This window comes from Stenella coeruleoalba (genome assembly GCF_951394435.1).
Source record: "Stenella coeruleoalba genome assembly, chromosome: X".
NCBI classification, from domain to species: domain Eukaryota; kingdom Metazoa; phylum Chordata; class Mammalia; order Artiodactyla; family Delphinidae; genus Stenella; species Stenella coeruleoalba.
Window position 1 is genome coordinate 115,506,111 of NC_137152.1, and position 14,806 is coordinate 115,520,916.

The 14,806-nt window shown below is 37.7% G+C and overlaps 1 protein-coding gene across 1 annotated transcript in view; it reads right to left on the reverse strand.

Annotated features, from left to right (window-relative positions):
• LOC307180667 (uncharacterized protein) overlaps window positions 1–14,806 on the reverse strand; it is a gene marked incomplete at its 5' end in the record, with an annotated part of 557,930 nt that overhangs the window by 3,559 nt on the left and 539,565 nt on the right. Inside the window, one exon of the mRNA XM_079911035.1 lies at window positions 9,144–9,199. The remainder of the gene's footprint in view (window positions 1–9,143; window positions 9,200–14,806) is intronic.

Below are 14,806 nucleotides of genomic sequence, written 5' to 3' on the forward strand. Positions count from 1 at the left end.
ATTTACTCCTGTTGCCATTTTCAGAGGTCACCGGTTATGAAGGTCCCTGGCAGCATTACTAGTGGGCTAAACACTTTAATATATAATGTAAAAGCTTTTTATAGAGGAATATCAGTTTAGCTAGAGCGTCCATTCAGCACTAAGGTATGTGAATGTTTTCCCTATATTAAATCAAATTTGTTGACATGTTGCTCCATAGAGCCCATAAAGCCTGACATCTCCCCAGATTTATTGTATACTTTATGCAGAGGATTCCGAATCCCACAGAGCACTATCTGCCATGGTACTCTGTCTCCCAAAGTAGATGCTCAATACTTCCTCTGCCTGGAAGAAGTTGGCACTCTAGAAATGACTACTTTCCTTGGCCCATTATAGGGCAATGGAAAGATGTTTAGTCTAAAATGCATCAGTCGTTTCAACGTTTTCTTTTCCTGGGTCTCAGGAGAATCTAAATGTTGGAGGCAAGGCAGAAGTAGTTATCCAGTGCACAGTGTTGTCTACCTACTGAAATTTTCTGTTAATTTCAGAGGTGAAATTTCTGAATACTTGAATTTCACAAAGTTGATTCTTTTCATAAAGTTAAGCTATATTTCAGCTGGTAGGTATCCTAAACATTTCTGCCTTCTCAGAAAAAAATGTGTGTTCAAATTTTTCTGATGCCTCAGAGTCGTTATCAGTGGTATTAAATACTGCCTGTACTAGTTTTCTATTGGTATTGCAACAAATTACCACAAACTTGGAGGTTTAACCAATACAAATTTATTAACTTCCTGTTATGTGGATCAGAAATCCCACATAGGTTTCACTGGGTTAAAATCATGACGTGGACAGGGCCACCTTCCTTTCTAGAGAATCTAGGGGAAGTTCTGTTTCCTTGCCCTCTCCAGCTTCTAGAAGCTTCTCACAATCCTTAGCTAATGGCTCTCTTCCTGCATCCTCAAGTCCAGCAGCATAAACTCTTCAAATATCCCTCTCTTCTGACCTCTGCTTCCATCACTTATTTTTCTCAGATTGACACTCTTGCCTCCTTCTTATAAGGAGTGGGCCCTCCTGGATAATGCAAGAGCATCTCCCCATCTCAAGATTCTTCATTGTATCTGTTCTTAATAGCTGGTTTGACCTTTTCTCTCAATGACCAGTTGTGGTGGGCACAGGTTTCTCCCAACTAGTTTTCTCCTTCTACGTTACTATCAATAGTGAGAAGATGGTTAAAGGTGATAGATGTGAGAAGAGAGAGAAAAAAAAAAAAAAAAAGAGAGGAGAGTGATTGAAGCCAGACTATGAGTAAAGTCTGAGGTGGTCTTCGGTGAGTAAAACTCAGGACATCCATGCTGTCCATTTAAAGGACCTTATTGCTTGCCTCTGATTTTCGTATATGTTCAGGAGAGTTTAGTCTGCTGTTTTTAAGTTCACTCAGCTGTTCATAATCTCCCCCTTGAATTTCATTCTCATTCTTTTCTCTGTTCTTATACTCATAGTGCCCCCCTGCTCCTTGCAATGCCCCTTCTTTACTTTTCTCTCTTCCAGAATCCTTTTCATATATAAATTCTTTTTTTGTAATTTCATTGAAGTATAGTTGATACTATGTTGTGTTAATTTCTGCTGTACAGCAAAGTGATTCAGTTATACATATATATATATACACACATATATATTGATATATTTCATATTCTTTTCCATTATGGTTTATCACAGGATATTGAATATAGCTATTCTATAGGACCTTATTGTTTACCCATCCTATACATAATAGCTTACATCTGCTAATCCCAAACTCCCAATCCTTCCCTCCCCTGCCCGCCACCCCCTTGGCAACCACAAGTCTGTTCTCTATGTCTGTGAGTCTGTTTCATAGACAGGTTCATTTGTGTCCTATTTTACATTCCACATATAAGTGATATGGTACTTGTCTTTCTCTTTCTGACTTACTTCACTTAGTATGACAGTCTCTAGGCCCATCCATGTTGCTGCAAATGGCATTATTTCATATTTTTTATGAAAGAGTAATGTTCCATTGTGTGTGTGTGTGTGTGTACCACATCTTTATTTATCTGTCCATAGACATTTAGGTTGTTTCCATGTCTTGGCTATTGTAATTAGTGCTGCTATGAACATAGGGGTGCATGTATCTTTTCGAATTATAGTTTCATCTTGTCTGGATATATGCCTAGGAGTGGGATTGCTCCCAATAGTGGGATCATACAGCAACTCTATTTTTAGTTTTTTGAGGTACCTACATACTGTTTGCCATAGTGGCTGCACCAATTTACATTCCCACCAACAGTGTAGGAGGGTTCCCTTCATAAATTCTTGAAGACTTTCTTACCCTGTCTCCCCAAATTAACCACTCCCTCCTTTGTGCTCTTATTGAATTATGTTCCTGTTAAAACAGTTCTCTATCAGGTGTAGTTGTTCATATGTATGTCTTGCCCTGCTGCTAATCTGTGAGTTCCTCAGTGATGGGGCTGCATGCTCCTCAGTTTTGCATTCCAACACATATCACAGTCCATAGTACAGAGTAAATTGCTGGGGAAATGAACACATAGTGTGCTGAGTATGTAGCCAATATAGAGGGTCAAGAGGCTGTGCTGGTTAGTGGAATGGACACTCGCTAGTTCTAGGCTCTGGTTACCACTACTTCATTGCTTTTCATTTGTTGAAAGTCTATGAGAAATATCTGAAGAATAGCTGAATAAATGAGGGTAAAGTAGTGATTGGGTATTATCACTTTAGTGCTGATTTGCCTTGTCCTCCAAAAAGGGAACCTCATGAATACTAATAGCCACCTCTTAGTACACTCTGTATCAAGCCACTTAGTGCTGAACTGGCCTTATCTTATTTACAATTCCAAATAGTTCTGTAAAGTAGTCATTTTTAAAAATAAATTTATTTATTTTAGGCTGCATTGGGTCTTTGTTGCTGCGCAGAGGCTTTCTCTAGTTGCGGTGAGCAAGGGCTACTCTTTGTTGTGGTGAATGGGCTTCTCACTGTGGTGGCTTCTCTTGTTGCGGAGCACAGGCTCTAGGTGCGTGGGCTTCAGTAGTTGTGGCGTGTGGGCTCTAGAGCACAGGCTCAGTAGTTGTGGCACAGGGGCTTAGTTGCTCCGGGGCATGTGGGATCTTCCCGGACCAGAGCTCGAACCCGTGTCTCCTGCATTGGAAGGTGGATTCATAACCACTGCACCACCTAGGAAGCCCAAAGTAGTCATTTTTATCCACTTTTGACAGTCAGGAAACCAATACTGAAAAAGTCTTTTGCCCAAGATCACACTATTATTAAGTGTCAGAACTGGAATATGAACCCAGATCTAAGTGTCCTCTTAACTACTATGTTGTACAACTCCTCGTGTTTACTGTTTATGCTGCCAGTGTACTTTGCAGAACCTTGTCCCATTTATGAGCTGGAAGGGACAGTGTAACGTGATGGTTCATCACAGAGGCTCTGGGGTCAGACAGATAGTTTACAATATCTGACTCATACACTTAGAATCTGAAATCCTTGCAAAACTTACTTAACTTTCCTGAACCTCAGATTCCTTATTCCTAAGAATGGGAATAATAATATTTCCTACCTTGAAAGTTCATTGTGACAAATGAATAAGATGAAATATATAACGTGTTAATTACAGTACCAGCCTGTGTTCTTCCTAGTATTTCTGTGAAGAGTAAATTGGGTAATATGTCTAGCAAATAGTAAAAATTAAAAATGGCAGCTCATATGAAATAATAATATATAATATTTAATGTTTGTTATATATGCAATATATACATATATGCAATATATGTATATGCAACATTATACATAATTTATAATATTACTATGATACAGTAATGTCATATATGATGTTTCACAATAAACAATGATAAGTGTGGTCTTTCCCATTTGTTGAAAACTACTTATTTACTTAACAGACTCACTTTCCCCAAGACGGAAGCTTCCACTTAGTTTAATCATCAGAAATTCTGAAACAGCATAATCTATAAGAACAGTATTTTATGATTGAAAAGTAGCTTCTTTGTTTTTGCCTTAAAAAGAATGTAAACACAAGACCCAAGTTCTTACTTAACTCAAGACCCTCAAAGTGTCCCAATCTAGAGAAATCACATACATGATAGGCAGACAAGACCCTCCCCATAGACCAGCATAAACCTGCAGAGGAGGTGAAACCAGTCAGTGAAGCATATCTGCAGGATATTTGCTATCAAGAGCAGCTTGGATGAGAAATTCAAGCAGTGGACTCCAGTGTATGGATTGCCTCAAAAATGTTCTAGAGAATAAGCTCCCTTTTGTCTATGCTAAGATTTCTTTATACCATGATGTGGTGGGGCATAGTTTAATTGATTTAAGAATTGGAGCCAGCTAATTAATGTGCATAAACTTACTAAATTATGAGAAGGATAGATCAGGACAAAGTGATAAGAAGAGTATCAAAGAATACTTTTGTTATTTTTAGGTCCCATTTGTTTATTTTTGTTTTTATTTCCATTACTCTAAGAGATAGATCCAAAAAGATATGGCTACAATTTATGTCAAAGAGTGTTCTAAGTTTTCCTCTAAGAGTTTTATAGTGTCCAGGCTTACATTTAAGTCTTTAATCCACTTTGAGTTTATTTTTGTATATGGTGTTATAGAATGTTCTAATTTCATTCTTTTACATGTAGCTGTCCAGTTTCCCCGGCACCACTTATTGAAGAGACTGTCTTTTCTCCTTTATATATATTCTTGCCTGCTTTGTCATAGATTAATTGACCATAGGTGCGTGGATTTATTTCTGGGCTCTCTATTATGTTCCATTGTTCTGTATTTCTGTTTTTGTGCCAGTACCATACTGTTTTGATGACTGTGGCTTTGTAGTATGGTCTGAAGTCAGGGAGTGTGATTCCTCCTCCAGTCTTTCTCAGGATTGCTTTGGCTATTCAGGGTCTTTTGTGTTTACATACTAATTATAAAATTTTTTGTTCTAGTTCTCTGAAAAATGCCATTGGTAATTTGATAGGGATTGTATTGAATTTGTAGATTGCCTTGGGTAGTATAGTCATTTTGACAATATGGATTCTTCCAATCCAAGAACACAGTATATCTTTCCATCTGTTTGCATCCTTTGTGATTTCTTTCATCAGCATCTTATAGTTTTTGGAGTACAGAAGACACCATATTTTTGAATGGTGAAGCAAACAGGATAAAATGTCTTTGTATACCTTATATACAATAAGGGAAATGGAATTCATTTCTTTAAGCTTCATAGGAAAAAGCATAGCTGACTGTTTAGGAAGCAAGTGGTGATAAATGGAAATTTTTTGGTACTATTATTACTGTTATGTAAATATATTTTATGTTCTCTTTAATTAATATAATATCTTTGTTGATTTTATTGAACAAAAAGATAATAGGTTTCACGGTTACAGTCATGATCATGGTCCCTTTGGCTGAATATTTTCTATATGATCTGAAGTTCTTTAGCCTTGATGTTCCTGCATTGGATGTGTTCAGGCAACTAAGCCTTACTGTTGGAGAGGAATTACTGTATTTGGAAATTACAATGTTATTTAATGGGGAAAAGAGTATTCAATTGCAGAGATACATTTGTAAAATTTATTTGAGTGGGGCATATGAACCACACATGTTGTGAATGTAAGAGGAAAGACAAGGTGATTTTGACCTCTTGTCAAGGGTTTTCTCTGTCACAAAATAATCCAGAATTTTATGATGAATCAGTAATAGTGTATAAGCATTTTATATAGAATAACATTTCTATATAAGGACAGAGCTGTGAGTCATACAACGGGTTTCTAATTTTTTATTCTTTTGACACAATTTTGTGATTAAAAAGCTTCCTCTCTTGCCTCAGTTCCCCATCTTTAAAATGTAGCTAATTCTGATTCCACTCAACTGAGCTCCTTGTTAGTGAATGGCAAGAATGACATGAGATAAACGAAAGCATTTAAAATACTTGAGGTGTTGCTTTAAGGATCTTATACTTAATTCATGTGTCCAAAACAACTTGGACACATTTCTGGCTTCTGATGATGTTTGGTAGGCTATGCCTCTGTAACAGAGAGACCCAATTTTATAGTAGCTTAAAGACCAAAAATGTTTATTTCTCTCTTAGTAGGCAGTCTGTAATGGATAGGCAGGCTACTCTGTTCCATTTGGTCCCTTAAAGACTATGGCTACTTTCTTCTTATTTTTCTACTGTTGTCTCCAGTCATTTTCCTCGTTGGCATAGTTGAAGTTGGATGGTAGGCATGTCTATATTCTAGATCCTAGGAAGAGGAATGAGCACAGAGAAATTCACATGAGGTATTTTAATGTCTAGACCTAGAAGTGGCATGCTATTCACTTCCACTCATATGCAACTGTAACCCTACAAAAAGAAGGGCAGAATGGCTGACCTGGTACAAGATGGACAAGGGTAGTTGAGTGAGGATGAGAAAAAAAATGTTAGGGAGTAGTGAGAGCAATCTTGTATTTGTTCAGAAAACTGCTTAGGGCCTAGCTTAGTCATTCTGCTGTGTCTTGGTTACTGTTTTCCTTCTCTGAAGTGATAATGGATTATTTTTCCCCAAGTGCAGGTATTCTGAATTTTCTTCTCAGAGCTTTAAGACTGCTTTCAATATATCTACAATATATTTTTTTTTAAAAAAGAAAATGGTCAGAAGAACCTAGGGGCAAGACGGGAATAAAGATGCAGACCTACTAGAGAATGGACTTGAGGATACGGGGAAGGGGAAGGGGAAGCTGGGACAAAGTGAGAGAGTGGCATGGACATATATACACTACCAAACATAAAATAGATAGCTAGTGGGAAGCAGCCGCATAGCACAGAGAGATCAGCTCGGTGCTTTGTGACCACGTAGAGGGGTGGGATAGGGAGGGTGGGAGGGAGGGAGACGCAAGAGGGAAGAGATATGGGAACATATGTATATGTATAACTGATTCACTTTGTTATAAAGCAGAAACTGACACACCATTGTAAAGCAATTATACTCTAATAAAGATGTTAAAAAAAAATCTAAAGGGAAAACATGTTTTTCTTTTCTCACAAAATGAGTCACTTTCTCACTCTGGTTCTTGCAAGTTTGCTCAGTCTCCCTGTACACTTCATAAGTGAACATATTCACAAAATGCTCAAGACTCTCGCTGCCTCAGTTGATCATCCTAAGATGAGGTCAAGCAGTGGTAGGTGTTGTTTAATTAATGTTTCCAATTTTTGGTTATAAATTTTGTTTCTTAACTATCATCCTGGTGGCTTTGACATAAATGCAATACAGTATTTATAAAAATTTAAGTTTTAAATTTGGAGGATTGCTGAAAATTTTAGAAGCCCATATGTTTATAAAAAAATAAAAAATAATGTATATATATAATTGAAGTATAGTTGATTTACAGTGTTTCAGGTGTACAGCAAATTGATTCAGTTACACATGTATGTGTGTGCATATATATTTTTTCAGATTCTTTTCCATTATAGGTTACTACAAGATATTGAGTATAGTTCCTTGTGCTATACAGTAGGTCCTTATTGTTTGTTTATTTATTTATTTATTTATTGTTTTGCGGTATGCGGGCCCCTCACCGCTGCGGCCTCTCCCACCACGGAGCACAGGCTCCGGACGCGCAGGCCCAGCGGCCATGACCCACAGGCCCAGCTGCTTCGCAGCACGTGGGACCCTCCTGAACCGGGGCACGAACCCGCGTCCCCTGCATTGGCAGGCGGACTCCCAACCACTGCGCCACCAGGGAAGCCCTGTTTATTTATTTTATATATAGTAGTGTGTATCTGTTAATCCCAAACTCCTAATTTATCCCCCCCTTTCCCCTTCAGGAACCATAAGTTTGTTTTCTGTGTTCATGAGTCTGTTTCTGTTTTGTAAATAAGTTCATTTGTATCATTTTTTAAGATTCCGTATATAAGTGATATCATATGGCATTTTAGAAGAAACTTTACTTTTAAAATACTTATGCTCTTAAAAAATGGCTGACTTACAATGATAACAGCTTGAATTATTCAGGTATATCAATTTCAGTGCTATCCCATTTTGTAATGTTAGTTCAGCTTGACACTATCATGTGAAATCAATAATAATGTGTTGCTGATCTAGCAATATGGTGTAATGTCTGAGAGAGCATTGACAGTTTTCCAAAACCTTCCAGATCACACATTTATTTTATTTTTTAAATATGCCTCTGCTGAGTTTGAAGGACATAAAATTTGACCTTCCAAACTAAATAGAATGTAAAACACTAAGAGTGAACCCTAAGGTAAATTACAGACTTTAAGTGATTATGATGTATCAATGTGGGTTCATTCTTGTTTAAAAAAGAGTACCATTCTGGTGAATGATATTGATAAGGGTGGAGGCTATGCAGGTGTAGGGCGGCAGGGGGTATATGGGAAATCTCTGTACCTCCCTCTCAGTTATGTTATAAACCTCTAAAACTGTTCTAAAAAATAGTCTTAGGAAAAAAGGCACCCTAAAAATTAAAATTGACCTTAAAAATAAGGATCCTAGCATGTTTGTGTGTAAAAAGTCTCGATATCATACTGATGTTAATTCTCTCAAAAATGATCTTCAGTATAATGTGCTTACAACAAAATTCAGGGAGGATTTAATGGAATTTAAGAAGCTGAGTTTAAATACAACGAGATTGGTAAGAATGATTGATATACTTGTGAAGAAAACATGAGATGGGAAAGATTGCCCTACCAATATGAAAATATTAAAGAGGAAAAATCATTAAAAGTGTGTGATTTGTCACATTCATAATCAAGTGAACCAGTGAAAAAATGTAAACTCCAGAAACTGTTTCATATATATATAAAAGAAGTGTCATTGAATAGTGGTAATCAAACTGCTTGGGCTCAATTCCTGGCTCCTCCACTTGCTGGTTTTGTGACATTGGAGAAAATATTAGACTTTTTTTTTTTACATCAGTTTCCTTAATTGTAGAATGGAAATAATACCTTCTTCATGTAAGTGTTTCGAGGATTATACTATATAATGCAAATACAATGACTAACAAATAACATATGTATAACAGTTGTTAGCTGTTATATGAGCATTTGATATATGGCAGAAGTGGCATTGCAAATTAGTCGTGAAAAGATGGATTACAAAATAAGTTATGTTGAAACAACTTACAATCAATGTAGAAACATAAAATGAGACTTTAAAAATAACATCATAACCTCTTCATTCTAGATAAATTTGAAGAGAAAAAAAAACACATTTTAAGAAATGTAGAATAAAGTGTAGGAGAATATCTTAATTATACCTGAGCAGGGAAAGATTTGTAAGCAAGATACAAAAGGCACAAATGAACAGACTAACAATGTGATATTGAAATTGGAATTTTCTATAAGACAAAAGCCATCATAAACTAAGCTCAATTATAAGCACTGACTTGGAGAAGATATTTGCAACTTACATAAATGAAAATAATTAACATCCCTAATAACATAAAGAATTAATAATACAAATGAACAAACATAACAAAAAAGAAATAGAGATACAGAGAACAAACGGTTGTCAGAGGGGAAGGGGGTGGGGAGGAAAGAAATAGGAGAGGGAGATTGAGAAGTATAAACTTCAAGTTGAAAATAAATGAGTCATAGGTATGAAATGTACAGTGTGGGGAATATAGTCAAAAACTATGTAACATCTTTGGTGACGTATTGTAACTAGACTCATTATGGTGATCATTTTGAAATGTATAGAAATATCAAATCACTATGTTGTGTAACAGGAACTAACAGTGTTGTAGGTCAATGATATTTCTTTTTTAAATAAATTTACTTATTTTTTGGCTGCATCATGTCTTTGATGCTGCACGTGGGCTTTCTCTAGTTGTGGCGAGCGGGGGCTACTCTTCGTTGTGGTACATGTGCTTCTCATTGCGGTGGCTTCTCGGTGTGGAGCACGGGCTCTAGGCATGCGGGCTTCAGTAGTTGTGGCTTGCGGGTTCTAGAGCACAGGCTCAGTAGTTGTGGCGCACAGGCTTAGTTGCTCCGCAGCATGTGGGATCTTCCCGGACCAGGGCTCAAACCCATGTTCTCTGCATTGGCAGGCAGATTCTTAACCACTGAGCCACGAGGGAAGTCCCAATGATATTTCAAAAAGAAAAAAATCTCATAGAAAAGAGATCAGAGTTGTGGTACCAGAGGTAGGTGGGGGTGGGGCAGAGAATTGGATGAAGGGATGAAGGTGGTCAAAAGGTACGAGCTTCCAGTTATAAGATAAATAAATACTAGGGATGTAATGTACAACATAAATATAATTAACACTGCTGTATGTTATATATGAAAGTTAACAGAATAAATACTAAGAGCTCACATCATAAGAAAAAATTTCTATTTTTATATCTATGAGATGGCAAATGTTCACTAAACTTGTGTTCATAGTTTCATGATATATGAGTCAAATCATGCTGTACACCTTGAACTTACATGGTGCTGTATGTCAAATATATCTCAATAAAATTGGAAGAAAAAAAGAATTAATATGAAGCAAGAAGAAAAAGTCAAATAAGCAAATAGAAGTATAGCTAGCTCTTTACGCGCAGGAAGGTTAGACGGAGGTTTCGGGAGGAGCCCTTGGGGGCCTGGCCTGCCCGCTGCCAGAACGCGGAGTCTGCCGCAGCTAGGGGCCAGCAGCCTGGGTGGCAGAGACGCTCCGCCGCCAAGGGCTCGGTGGCAGAGCAGTTCTGTGGCTCTCTTCCTCCCTGTCTCCGGGCCTGGCGCGGCGTGCTAGTCGCCCCGAGCTTCCCCGCACTAGCGTGCCTCCGAAAGCTCGCTTCTGCCCTGGCTACAACTCAGCGCCCCATGCTGGCTGGCACTTTTCTGCTGCTTGGAAGGAAAGAAGTTGTTACAGAATACTGAGCAGAGTTATACAGAAATCAACTCTTCTTGCCATCACCCAAGACCAGCCTTCCGTGTGGATGAAAAGCTCTTGGTGCTCCAGCCAGGAGTCAGGGCTCTGCCTCTGAGGTAGGAGAGCCAACTTCAGGACACTGGTCAACAAGAGACCTCCCAGCTCCACATAATATCAAACGGCGAAAATCTCCCAGAGACCTCCATCTTAACACCAGCACCCAGCTTCACTCAACGACCAGCAAGCCACAGTGCTGGACAACCTATGCCAAACAACTAGCAAGACAGGAACACAACCCCACCCATTAGCAGAGAGGCTGCCTAAAATAATAATAAGGCCACAGACACCCCAAACACACCACCAGACGTGAACCTGCCCACTAGACAGACAAGATCCAGCTTCATCCACCACAACACAGGCACTAGTCCCCTCCACCAGGAAACCTACACAACCCACTGAACCAACCTTAGCCACTGGGGACAGACATCAAAAACAGCAGGAACTACGAACCTGCAGCCTGCAAAAAGGAGACCCCAAACACAGTAAGATAAGCAAAATGAGAAGACAGAAAAACACACAGCAGATAAAGGAGCAAGATAAAAATGCACCAGACCTAACAGATGAAGAGGAAATAGGCAGCTTACCTGAAAAAGAATTCAGAATAATGATAGAAAGGATGATCCGAAATCTTGGAGATAGAATGGACAACAGAATGGACAAAATGCAAGAATCAGTTAACAAGGACCTAGAAGAACTAAAGATGAAACAAGCAACAATGAACAACACAATAAATGAAATTAAAAGTACTCTAGATGGGATCAATAGCAGAATAACTGAGGCAGAAGAACGGATAAGTGACCTGGAAGATAAAATAGTGGAAATAACTACTGCAGAGCAGAATAAAGAAAAAAGAATGAAAAGAACTGAGGACAGTCTCAGAGACCTCTGGGACAACATTAAACGCACCAACATTCGAATTATAGGGGTTCCAGAAGAAGAAGAGAAAAAGAAAGGGACTGAGAAGATATTTGAAGAGATTATAGTTGAAAACTTCCCTAATATGGGAAAGGAAATAGTTAATCAAGTCCAGGAAGCACAGAGAGTCCCATACAGGATAAATCCAAGGAGAAATACGCCAAGACACATATTAATCAAACTGTCAGAAATTAAATACAAAGAAAGCATATTAAAAGCAGCAAGGGAAAAACAACAAATAACACATAAGGGAATCCCCATAAGGTTAACAGCTGATCTCTCAGCAGAAACCCTACAAGCCAGAAGGGAGTGGCAGGACATACTGAAAGTGATGAAGGAGAAATACCTGCAGCCAAGACTACTCTACCCAGCAAGGATCTCATTCAGATTTGATGGAGAAATTAAAACCTTTACAGACAAGCAAAAGCTGAGAGAGTTCAGCACCACCAAACCAGCTTTACAACAAATGCTAAAGGATCTTCTCTAGGCAAGAAACACAAGAGAAGGAAAAGACCTATAATAACAAACCCAAAACAATTTAGAAAATGGGAATAGGAACATACATATCGATAATTACCTTAAATGTAAATGGACTAAATGCTCCCACCAAAAGACACAGGTTAGCTGAATGGATACAAAAACAAGACCCATATATATGCTGTCTACAAGAGACCCACTTCAGACCTAGAGACACATACAGACTGAAAGTAAGGGGATGGAAAAAGATATTCCATGCAAATGGAAACCAAAAGAAAGCTGGAGTAGCAATTCTCATATCAGACAAAATAGACCTTAAAATAAGGACTATTAAAAGAGACAAAGAAGGACACTACATAAAGATCAAGGGATCGATCCAAGAAGAAGATATAACAATTGTAAATATTTATGCACCCAACATAGCAGCACCTCAATACATAAGGCAAATACTAACAGCCATAAAAGGGGAAATCGACAGTAACACATTCATAGTAGGGGACTTAAACACTCCACTTTCACCTATGGACAGATCATCCAAAATGAAAATAAATAAGGAAACACAAGCTTTAAATGATACATTAAACAAGATGGACTTAATTGATATTTATAGGACACTCCATCCAAAAACAACAGAATACACATTTTTCTCAAGTGCTCATGGAACATTCTCCAGGATAGATCATATCTTGGGTCACAAATCAAGCCTTGGTAAATTTAAGAAAATTGAAATTGTATCAAGTATCTTTTCTGACCACAATGCCATGAGACTAGATATCAATTACAGGAAAAGATCTGTAAAAAATACAAACACATGGAGGCTACACAATACACTACTTAATAATGAAGTGATCACTGAAGAAATCAAAGAGGAAATCAAAAAATACCTAGAAACAAATGACAATGGAGACACAACGACCCAAAACTTGTGGGATGCAGCAAAAGCAGTCCTAAGGGGGAAGTTTATAGCAATACAAGCCCACCTTAAGAAGCAGGAAACATCTAGAATAAACAACCTAACCTTGCACCTCAAGCAATTAGAGAAAGAAGAACAAAAAAACCCCAAAGCTAGCAGAAGGAAAGAAATCATAAAAATCAGATAAGAAATAAATGAAAAAGAAATGAAGGAAACAATAACAAAGATCAATAAAACTAAAAGCTGGTTCTTTGAGAAGATAAACAAAATAGATAAACCACTAGCCAGACTCATCAAGAAAAAAAGGGAGAAGACTCAAATCAATAGAATTAGAAATGAAAAAGGAGAGGTAACAACTGACACTGCAGAAATAAAAGAGATCATGAGAGATTACTACAAGCAACTCTATGCCAATAAAATGGACAATCTGGAAGAAATGGACAAATTCTTAGAAATGCACAACCTGCCAAGACTGAATCAGGAAGAAATAGAAAATATGAACAGACCAATCACAAGCACTGAAATTGAAACTGTGATTAAAAATCTTCCAACAAACAAAAGGCCAGGACCAGATGGCTTCACAGGCGAATTCTATCAAACATTTAGAGAAGAGCTAACACCTATCCTTCTCAAACTCTTCCAAAATATAGCAGAGGGAGGAACACTCCCAAACTCCTTCTACGAGGCCACCATCACCTTGATACCAAAACCAGACAAGGATGTCACAAAGAAAGAAAACTACAGGCCAATATCACTGATGAACATAGATGCAAAAATCCTCAACAAAATACTAGCAAACAGAATCCAACAGCACATTAAAAGGATCATACACCATGATCAAGTGGGGTTTATTCCAGGAATGCAAGGATTCTTCAATATACGCAAATCTATCAATGTGATAAACCATATTAACAAATTGAAGAAGAAAAACCACATGATCATCTCAATAGATGCAGAGAAAGCTTTTGACAAAATTCAACCCCCATTTATGATAAAAACCCTGCAGAAAATAGGCATAGAGGGAACTTACCTCAACATAATAAAGGCCATATATGACAAGCCCATAGCAAACATCATCCTCAGTGGTGAAAAACTGAAAGCATTTCCACTAAGATCAGGAACAAGACAAGGTTGCCCACTCTCACCACTCTTATTCAACATAGTTTTGGAAGTTTTAGCTACAGCAATCAGAGAAGAAAAGGAAATAAAAGGAATCCAAATCGGAAAAGAAGAAGTAAAGCTGTCACTGTTTGCAGATGACATGATCCTATACATAGAGAATCCTAAAGATGCTACCAGAAAACTACTAGAGCTAATCAATGAATTTGGTAAAGTGGCAGGATACAAAATTAATGCACAGAAATCTCTGGCATTACTATATACTAATGATGAAAAATCTGAAAGTGAAATGAAGAAAACACTCCCATTTACCATTGCAACAAAAAGAATAAAATATCTGGGAATAAACCTACCTAAGGAGACAAAAGACCTGTATGCAGAAAATTATAAGACACTGATGAAAGAAATTAAAGATGATACAAATAGATGGAGAGATATACCATGTTCTTGG